This window comes from Mesoplodon densirostris, chromosome 3 (genome assembly GCF_025265405.1).
Source record: "Mesoplodon densirostris isolate mMesDen1 chromosome 3, mMesDen1 primary haplotype, whole genome shotgun sequence".
Taxonomy (NCBI): domain Eukaryota; kingdom Metazoa; phylum Chordata; class Mammalia; order Artiodactyla; family Ziphiidae; genus Mesoplodon; species Mesoplodon densirostris.
In genome coordinates, this window is record NC_082663.1 from 164,808,109 (window position 1) to 164,818,450 (window position 10,342).

Here is a 10,342-nt window from a genome sequence, read left to right on the forward strand (position 1 = left end):
AACCTGCGTCACCCTCATCGGCAGGCAGACTCTCAACCACTGTGCCACCAGGGAAGCCCCCTCCATCTCTCTTTTTGTGTTGTTAGTGGCCACCATTGATCATTGCCTAGATTCATTGTTTAGGTAGGGATTTGCCAAATGATTTATTTATTTATTTCTTCATTTATTACTGGGAATCCTTCTATAAAGAAAAACTTTCCTTCATCAACTGTTATCTGAGGTACAGGTCCTATAGGAAATCAGGCTAACTGCTTGATTCTTTCCTTTATTTACCAGTTTTCAGAGTATATTCTGTTTTCCCAGCAAGCTCCAAAGATGACATTGAGTATTGTTTTTAGTGTCTTACAAACTCATGGAATTTAATATATTTGAAGCATTTAATTCCTTGGTATAGTATTATTCATGTCAAGCCTCATATTGCCCCATTTTAGCCAATAGAAGCCTCTTTGAGCTGATTCTTGACCCTCTGATTTGCTCTGACAGTGTCCTTGCTTCCAGGTGTGATAAGACTGTTGTTGTTATTCTGTAGGTTCCCAAGTTACTCAGCTGCATTTGGGTGCTAAATTGAAGATAGGCATCAGACTGTTTGGAATAGTGCTTATGCTAATCTATTAAGAGGTAGGCAGAGGGATTGAATGAGGAAATGGGCATTTGATAGATAAGGTTGTGTTTGTTGACTAGGCTCCAACAAAGAAAGTGGGAGGTCCATATTGAGAGTAGTTTTGGGATTTCAGGACTCTGACATTCCTGTTTACCCCTCTGTTGGTCTGATTCCCCACAGATCTATGACCCAGCGTTCTCTAGGAGCCTTCGGCCAGGCCATTAAATTCATGTAACAGTAACTAATGAGCATAATGGATTCATCTCAGGACAAGGCTTTCTCTGGACAACAAAACATAGCCTTTGGGACCTGGGGCACAGCTTCATTTTGTAGCTGTCTGCCTGCTTGTTCAGATAACCATTTACAGATCAGCCCCTCAGTCTTGGGTTTTGAACAGCTGGTAGCAATTTTCCTGCACTAAATGACTGCTAATTATCCTATACACCACACTTAATTCATGCCTTGTTGGCTGAGTTGTGAGTTCACCTACTCATTGTATTTACTTCTTATCCTCATCCTTTTTTACCACCCCCTTCTCTCTTGTCCCACTTTGCATTTCCAACACCACAATACAGAGAGGTAGATCCAGCTGAACAGAAGTTTCATAGTACTAGCAAGTTTCAGTTGATCAGGAAATGAACTCTGGTTCTCTGCAGCAGACAGAGAAAATGCTGAGAAATGAAAGCTCCAAGGAGGAATTGTCATCCCAGCATCCTAGTGAGCTAGAAAACATCTCAACCGGGAGGCCGACACCGTGAGTTCTACTAGCAGTGCTTTCACTGTCAGGCCATGTGCCTTTGACTATATCATTTAATTTAATATCGCAGTCTCAGTTTTTTTCACCTTTAGAATGGGGATAGTAGTTCTTTCCCTGGCCACCTCACAGGCTAAAGTGAAATATGTATATTAGTGGTGTTGACCTATTAAGTATTAAAGCTGACAATTTAGGTTTCATGAAGTATTACTGCATCCTCACAGTAAATGGTAAGGGGAAGAAACTCTTCCAGGCATGTGAATAATAACCTGTACTTTTAGAGACTTTTCCCACACATTATCCTACTGAGTCCTCCTAACGAATGTTGAGATGGAGTAGACAACTGGAATTATCCCCGTTATGGGTTGAATTGTGTCCCTCCAAAAGATATGTTGAAGTCCTAGCCCACAGCACCTCAGAGTGTGAGCTTCTTTGGAAATAGGGTTGTTGCAGATGTAATTAGTTAAGGTGAACTCATATTGTAGTGGGTGGATACTTAATCCAACGTGACTGTTGTCCTTATAAGAAGAGGAAAAAGAAGCACACAGGGAGAATGCCTTGTGCCAACACAGAGACTGGAGTGATGCAGCTACAGGCCAAGGAATACCAAGGACTGACAGACACCACCAGAAGCTAGGAAGAAGCAAGGAAGAATTTTCCCCTACAGACTTCAGATGGAACATGGACCTGCTATCGTCCTGACATTGGACTTCTATCCTCCAGAGTTGAGAGAGAATAAATTTCTGTCGTTTTGAGCCACCTAGTTTGTGATACTTTCTTATGGAAGCCTTAGGAAACTAATACAAGCCCCATATTTCTGACCAGTATGCTGAGATTCAAAAAAAATCTAAGGGCCTCCCTGGTGGCGCAAGTGGTTGAGAGTCCGCCTGCCGATGCAGGGGATACGGGTTCGTGCCCCGGTCTGGGAGGATCCCATATGCCGCGGAGCGGCTGGGCCCGTGAGCCATGGCCGCTGAGCCTGCGCGTCCGGAGCCTACGCGTCCGGAGCCTGTGCTCCGCAACGGGGGAGGCCACAACAGTGAGAGGCCCGCATACCGCAAAAAAAAAAAAAAAAAAAAAAAAATTAAAAAAAATCTAAACAGCATATATTTGCCAAACGCCTACTAAGCACCAGGTAGTCTTTTAGATCCTGGTTGTATAGCTCTAAACAAAACAAAGTTAAAATTATGCTGTAGGGTGCATAGCTTGTTAAAGACAACTACTGTGATGAGACCCAGCTTTCCAGGCTTCCAGATCAGCATTTCTGTTTTGGTTTATTTCAATTACATCCTCCTAAGTAAAGAGTGACTCTAATACTGGCAATGCTTGTACTGCCCGTGAATGTGCTTGGATTTTTTTTCCTATTCTCTAGGGAGCTCAGGAGCTTACCTCTTTACTAGCAAACTTACATTATACTTCCTAAAGACACATTACATGTACTATTATAATCCTCTCTAGCCCTGAGGATGCATACTCTTTTTTTCCTTGGCCCTGAATTTGGAATAAAATAATCTGATGCAAGAATAGCTGCTTATGATAGAGTATTTCTGAAGAGAGGAGGGAAAGGGGAATTCCAGATTGCCACACCATTTCTAGTTGAGGAATTGGGTTTTTAAAATGCTGTGAAGGGTTGAGAGTCACTGGTTAAGGGACTTGTGCAGGAAAGTTGCTCCGGAGCACCTGAACTCATTCCTCCATGTATAGGGAAAAACAGAAGAGGGTAGAGTGGACCTGACTCTAGCCCTGCCATGGAGAGAACAAATTCAGCTCCTCAGCTCCCTGGTGATGGGGCTGAGGGACTTGGTGCTTTCACCACTTAAGGGAAAGAAAAGGTAAAGTAAGTGTGTACAGGAACCTTACTCCATAAGTAAAACCAACCATGGCAATAGCCTTGAAAGGCTTATTTCAAGACCTCGTTTCCCTCCCACCTTGACATTTTAATGGGGTTGGCAGCTTGAGCTTCATTGTAATGGAAACCAGAAGACAATCTCCAAAAGTGAAAGGCTACAACGGAGGCTGGGCAGACTTTGTGTCTAAATGTATCAGCTCTGTCCTCAGCAAATGGCAATGTTGCCTGACAGGCAATTAGAGCTGCTCCTAATTGCTTCCATCAAACCTGGCTGTTTGAAATACCTAGAGCCCCATACTAAGCCACGCCTCAGCCAACACTGTTTTCTTGGCTTTGGTTAATGCTTTATTTTTGGCACGCTGGTTTCTGTCTGGCAATCAAATTCATTCTGACCTGTTAAACTTTCTGAAGACCCTCTCTGATCAAAGCCAGGAGACAACTAGGTTCTGTCTTAAGTGGAAGGCTGACAAAGCAGAGTATCTCCTGTTCAACTTGTCAGTTCAAGGGGAGAAGATGAAAGCTCTACTTAGGACTCTGCCCACAGATATACAGTCCATGGTAGACACCTGACAGTGGCATTTTCTTGGACATGTAGAAATGAATATCTGTGTGGGGAGCTCTGAGCACCCATGAGAAAGAATGAATAGGTTTACATGCTAAAGTAAGTTCTGATAGCTTGCTATATAGGAAGCATAATTTTTTTCTTAACCTAAAATGTTTCCAATGTGATTAAATTAGAATTCTTGATATGTCCCTCCACCAGTATCCCCAGCTCAGTAAAGGCCACAACTACACAGAGAACTAGGAGTCATTTTTTGGGTTTTCCATGTTCCTCATTCCCCTATTACTTTTCCTCATCCTCTTTTCCTTTCTTCATCACACTCCTGGACAACTAGCTGGAGAAAACTCTAATTCAAAAAATATATATATATAATATATATATGTGTGCGTATGTATATATATATATATATATATATATATATACACATATATACATATATATATGAATCACTTTGCTGTACACCTGAAGCTAACACAACTTTGTACATCAACTATACTTCAATAAAAAAATAAAAAGAGTGGATTTCATTGTGTGTGAATATGCCACAATAAACCTGAATTTTTTTTTAATGTCCAAAAAAATGTAAAAAATGCTCCAATCTTAGTGACTGTCTGTATTTGGCTGATGCAGACCTCTGGTCTTTGTGAACAGCTGTATCCCTAGGGAATTTGTTAAAAACAGTCAATGGCAATTGTTTAACATCACAGTTGCCTGTGGTGGCAATATCAGTTGAAGCTAACAAGGGACTGACAGCCAAAAACCTTTAAAGGAAAAATTGTAGAATGAGCTGTCCATAGGGGAATTTTAAAAGCTATGACAGGGACTTCCCTTGTGGCACAGTGGTTAAGAATCTGCCTGCCAATGCAGGGGACACGGGTTTGAGCCCTGGTCCGGGAGGATCCCACATGCCACGGAGCAACTAAGCCCGTGTGCCACCACAGCTACTGAGCCTGTGCTCTAGAGCCCACGAGCCACAATACTGAGCCCATGTGCCACACTGCTGAAGGCCGCATGCCTAGAGCCTGTGCTCTGCAACAAGAGAAGCCACCACAATGAGAAGCCTGTGCACCATAACTAAGAGTAGCCCCTGCTCGCCATAACTAGAGAAAGCCTGCGCACAGCAATGAAATCCCAATGCAGCCAATAAATAAATAAATTTATTTATTTAAAAAAAAAAAAAGCTATGACATATTCCTGGGAATCTAGAAGGCCATGCATATGTGAAGGGCAGTACACATGCCCAGGAAAGACATGAGAAGACCCCAATCACACATCTGTCTGACCCTGATGATCTGCACAATCAGTGAGTGAAGGCTAAGGCAGAGTTGTCAACTGCCTGTTGGAGTGTTGACAGAATGCCCCAACAAACACACAGAACCTCTGGTGAAGGCTGAGAGACATATTATTTCAAGGCATTTAAGGATATCTCTGTCCAGTCATTAGTTGAACACTAAGCTAACCAAGTAGAGACTTCAGCGGTCCCACACAATAAAGAATACAGACTTCAAAGAATTAATTCTGAAATGTCACTAAGTGAACAGCAGCAATGAGAAACTCTTGGAGGAGAGTAGTATCTGATTTCTAGAGTTGTTACATATCTTATTTTAAATGTTCATTTTTCCACAAAATTACAATATATGCAAAGAAACAGGAAAGTACAGCTCATATACAAGAAAAAAGGAAGTCAATACAAACTGTCCCTGAGGAATCTCAGACATTGGGCTTACTGGATAAATACCTTAAAGCAGCTACTATAAAAAGTTCAAAGAAATAAAAGAAGCTGTGTAAAAAGTAAAGTATAAAAATGATATTTCCAAAATAAAGAATATCCATATAGAGGTAGAAATTAATTTAAAAAATAAAAATTCTGGAGTTGAAAAATAAAATAACTTAAATGAATAATTCACTAGAGGAGCTCAAGAGCATATTTCAGCCAGCAAAAGAAAGAATCAGCAAACTTGAAGATACATCAATTGAGATTAACTATTTTGAGGAACAGAAAGGAAAAAGAATGAAGAAAAATGAACAGAGCCTCAGAATCTTGTAGGAAACATCAAACCTACCAAAATGGGAATCCTAGAAGGAGAGGAGAAAGAGAAAGGGGAAGAAAGAATATTTGAATAAACAATAGCCAAAATCTCAAATTTGGTGAAAACCATTAATCTACATATTCAAGATGCTCAATGAATCCAAGTACGAAAACCTCAAAGAGATATACACCTAAATATATCATAGTGAAACTGTTGAAAGGCAAAGAGAAAATCTTGAAAGTAGCAAGAGAAAAACAACCAATCATGTTCTAGGGATCTTCAGTAATAATTAAAACTGATTTCTCTTCAGAATTTTGGAGGCCAGAAAGCAGTGAGATGACATATTCAACGTGCCAAAACAAAGACTATCTATTAGGAATTCTGTGACCAGAAAATTATCCTTCAGTAACAAAGGAGAAATTAAGTAATTCTCAGAAAAATAAAAACAGAGAATTTATTACTAGCAGACCTGCCCTACAAGAAATACTAAAGGAAGTCCTTCAGGCTGAAATAAAAGGACACTAGACAGTAAACTGAATTCACAAGATTTAGAGAGCACCAGTAATGGTAACTACATAGTTACCATTTACACAGATAAATATTATATAAAAGAAGGTATAAATGTATTTTTGCTTGTAACTTTTTTCTATTATCAGATTTTAAAAACACTGCATAAAGCAATAATTATAAAACTATTGATGCGCTTATAATGTGTAAACATGTAATTTGTATGGCAATAATAGCATGAAGAGGGGGAAAGGAATTTTATTTATTTGAGCAGTTTTTTCACATACTATTGAAAATAAGTTGGTATTAATCTGAACTAAATTGTTTTAAGTTAAGATGCCAGGGCAGGGCTTCCCTGGTGGTGCAGTAGTTGAGAATCTGCCTGCCAATGCAGGGGACACGGGTTCGAGCCCTTGTCTGGGAAGATCCCACATGCTGCGGAGCAACTAGGCCCATGAGCCACAACTACTGAGCCTGCGTGTCTGGAGCCTGTGCTCCACAACAAGAGAGGCCGCCACAGTGAGAGGCCCACGCACCGCAGTGAAGAGTGGCCCCCACTCGCCGCAACTAGAGAAAGCCCTCGCACAGAAACGAAGACCCAACACAGCCAAAAATAAATAAATTAATTAATCAATCAATTAATTAATTTAAAAAATAACATGCCAGGGCAACCACTAAGACTAACTTAAAAAAAATATGGATGAAATCGGCCGCCCGGTGAAGATGCCACTGGACCTGTCGGAGGAGCACAAGGAGCACCTGGCCTTCCTGCCTCAAGTGGACAGCATGGTGGTCTCTGAGTTTGGGCGAATTGTGGTGGAGTTCCCAAGGTGAGGCTCGAACCCCAAGATCTACGAAGGCGCTGCGAGAAAGCTCAGCGTGAGTAGTGACACTGTCCAACATGGTGTGGAAGAATTAATATACCTCCTCACTGAAAGTTCAAAGCTTATGATTTGTGAACTGGATTTCCAAGACTGTTTTTGTTCTGTGATTCTCTGAAGAATTGAACAAACTGTTGCTTCAGCTTTATCTGGGCAACAGGAAGGAGATCAGAACTATCCTGAGTGAATCAGCACCAGACCTCCCCAGTTACCACAGCCCTTGAATGGTGACTAGATGTACAGCTTGCAAGCAGAAGCCTCAGGCAACAGATTAAACCAACAGTGACTATAAAGCTCCACCTTAATAGAATGGAGATCATAACACCCAAGTTCTGCAGACACACCCAGCCACCCTGCTCCATTTGGTTCAGCAACTGGAGCAAGCCTTGAAGGAGATGAAAACAGACCACCATAGGAGAGCTGTGCGCGATATCAAGTAGTCCCAGTTTTAAGGTTTTCTTCCCTTTGAATCGCTTGTGAATTGATGATATGTAGCAGTTACTTTTCAAAATTCTTTTGATAGTGATAAATACATAGAGATTTCATAAAATTTCTTTTCCTATCTCAAGAAATTGAGGTCATGATCAAAGGCTAAGTAAAGTTCCTTTCCTGGTGCTAAATGTCTTCAGCTTCTTGACAATTAAGATATATTTTGGGGATTCCCTGGTGATCCAGTGGTTAGGACTCAGCACTTCCACTGCGATGGCTGGGGTTCAGTCCCTGGTTGGGGAACTAAGATCCTGCAAGCCTCGCAGCATGGCCCAAAAAAAAAAAAAAAAAAAAAAACACATGTATTTTCTATTTTAAATGTGTAAATAGGATTGAATCAACTGGAAGTGAATATGTTCTGTTCAAATCCTCTGTTTATATAAATGACTATACTTTTTTAGATCCTTCTTTTGACTACTTAACTTTATTATTTTCCTTCTTATTGACCTAAATTTGAAAATAAAATTCACGATGTAATACTATTACTATTCTGAATATTTCTAGACAGCTTATTGTTTTTGACCTTTAAAGGCACCACATGATGTTAATAGCCACAGAACAGTTGGAAGTGAATGTTAATTCTTTTTAATTCTATATCGTTTAGGCAGTTCATGCATTTTTCTTTGCATGTGAATATAATAAGTACTTACTATGTTGCTTAAGTTTAAGTTGCCATGGCTAATAAACTTAAATGGTACACAAATTTGTGTGAAAATATTGCATTTTATCGAGGACTGCTTTTTTTCCTGTTAACCAAAGCATCTGAGAGATACACAGTAGAAATTCACTGGCGGTCCAGTGGTTAGGACTTGGCACTTTCATTGCCAGGGCCCAGGTTCAGTCCCTGGTTGGGGAAAATATGATCCCACAAGCTGCGTGGCACAGCTAAAAAAAAAAAAGTGACACACTGTTACTTACATTTATAAACAATGGATGCAGGCATAATGTAATCAATTCTTAATTATCTGGTTATAAATTATAATTTTAATAATTTTGTTTGAATAAAGTACAAAGAGGGCAAAGAGAGACCATTCCAAATAAATATCCCTTCTTCCTTATAAAGTTGAAAAAATATATATATATACAAATATATATTGTAGTTTCTCAAATGGCAGTTTGGGCTATTGATTTAAGATCTTTTTTAATATAAGGAGTTAACAGGTAAAATTTCTATCTGAGTACTGCTTTCACTTCATCCTGTAAATTTTGGGATGCTGTGTTTTCATTTTCATTAATCTCAAAGTTGTGTGTGTGTGTGTGTATGCGTGTGTGTGTGTATCTCAAGGGAATTAAAATGGTATACTAGCAAATATCTATTTTACACAAAAGAAGGAAATAACAGAGGACTAGAGGAACAAAAAAGATATAAAACATATAGAAAACAAATAGCAAAATGAACTAAACACTCTAATCAAGAGGCAGAGATTGGCAAATGGATTTTATAAAACATTGTCCAATTGTATTCTGTCTAAAAGAGACATATTTAGCTTCAAATACATAAATAGATTGAAAAAATGATATAAAAAGAGACATCATGCAAAGAATAACCAAAGATAGCTGGGGTTGGGGATGGGAGGGACGACTATCCTAAAATGAGACAAAATAGACTTTAAGACAAGAAGTGTCATAGAAACAGAGAAGGAGATTTTGTAATGACAAAGGTGTCAATCCATAAGGAAAAAGACATAAAAATTACAAACATATCACCTAACAACAGAGCTGAAAATACATGAAGCAAAAACTGACAGAAGTGCAAGGAGAAATAGACAATTGAACAATAATAATTGGAGACTTCAATACCCTACATTCAATAATAGCTAGAACAACCACATAGAAAATCAAAGGAAATAGAAGATTTGAATAACACTATAAGCCAACTAGACACTTAACATATTTATAGAACACTCAATAGCTGTAGAACAGACATTCTTCTCAAGCACACATGAAGCATCCTCTAGGATAAACCATACTTTAAGCCACAAAACAAGCCAAAAAAATGTTAGAAGGATTTAAAACATATAAAGTATGTTCTCAAACCATGATAGATTGAAATTAAAAATAACAGAAGGAAATTTGGGGAATTCACAAATATGTGGAAATTATACAACATGCTCTTAAAATAGACAATGGGTCAGAGAAGAAATCACAAGAGAAATAAGAAAAGACTTTGAGATTAATGAAAATGAAAACAGAGCATTCTAAAACTTATGGGATAAAGCAAAAGTAGTGCTTAGATAGAAATTTTACATGTAATTTCTTATATTTAAAAAGATCTTAAATCAATAGCCTAAACTGCCACTTTGAGAAACTACAAAAATACAGCAAACTAAACCCAAAGCTAGCAGAAGGAAGAAAATAATTCAGATGAGTGTGGAAGGTAGTGAAAAAAACATTAGAAAACAATAGAAAAAAACTCCATGAAACCAAAAGTTGATTCTTTGAAAAATCAATAAAATTGACAAACTTTTAGCCAGACTGAACAAGAAAAAAAAGAAGGACTCAAATTACTCAACTCAGGAGAGAAAGAGAGGACAACACTACTGAACTTACAGAAATAAAAAGTATTATAAGGGAATAGTTTGAATTATTGTATGCTAACAAAATAGATAACACAGGAAAAATGGACAAATTCCTAGAAAGACACAAACTACCAAAACTGACTCAAGAAG

The 10,342-nt window shown here is 38.7% G+C and overlaps 1 pseudogene; it reads left to right on the forward strand.

Annotated features, from left to right (window-relative positions):
* The first annotated feature begins 7,026 nt into the window (after nt 1–7,026).
* LOC132485936 (COMM domain-containing protein 2-like) lies at nt 7,027–7,624 on the forward strand (annotated as a pseudogene).
* Nucleotides 7,625–10,342: the final 2,718 nt, after the last annotated feature.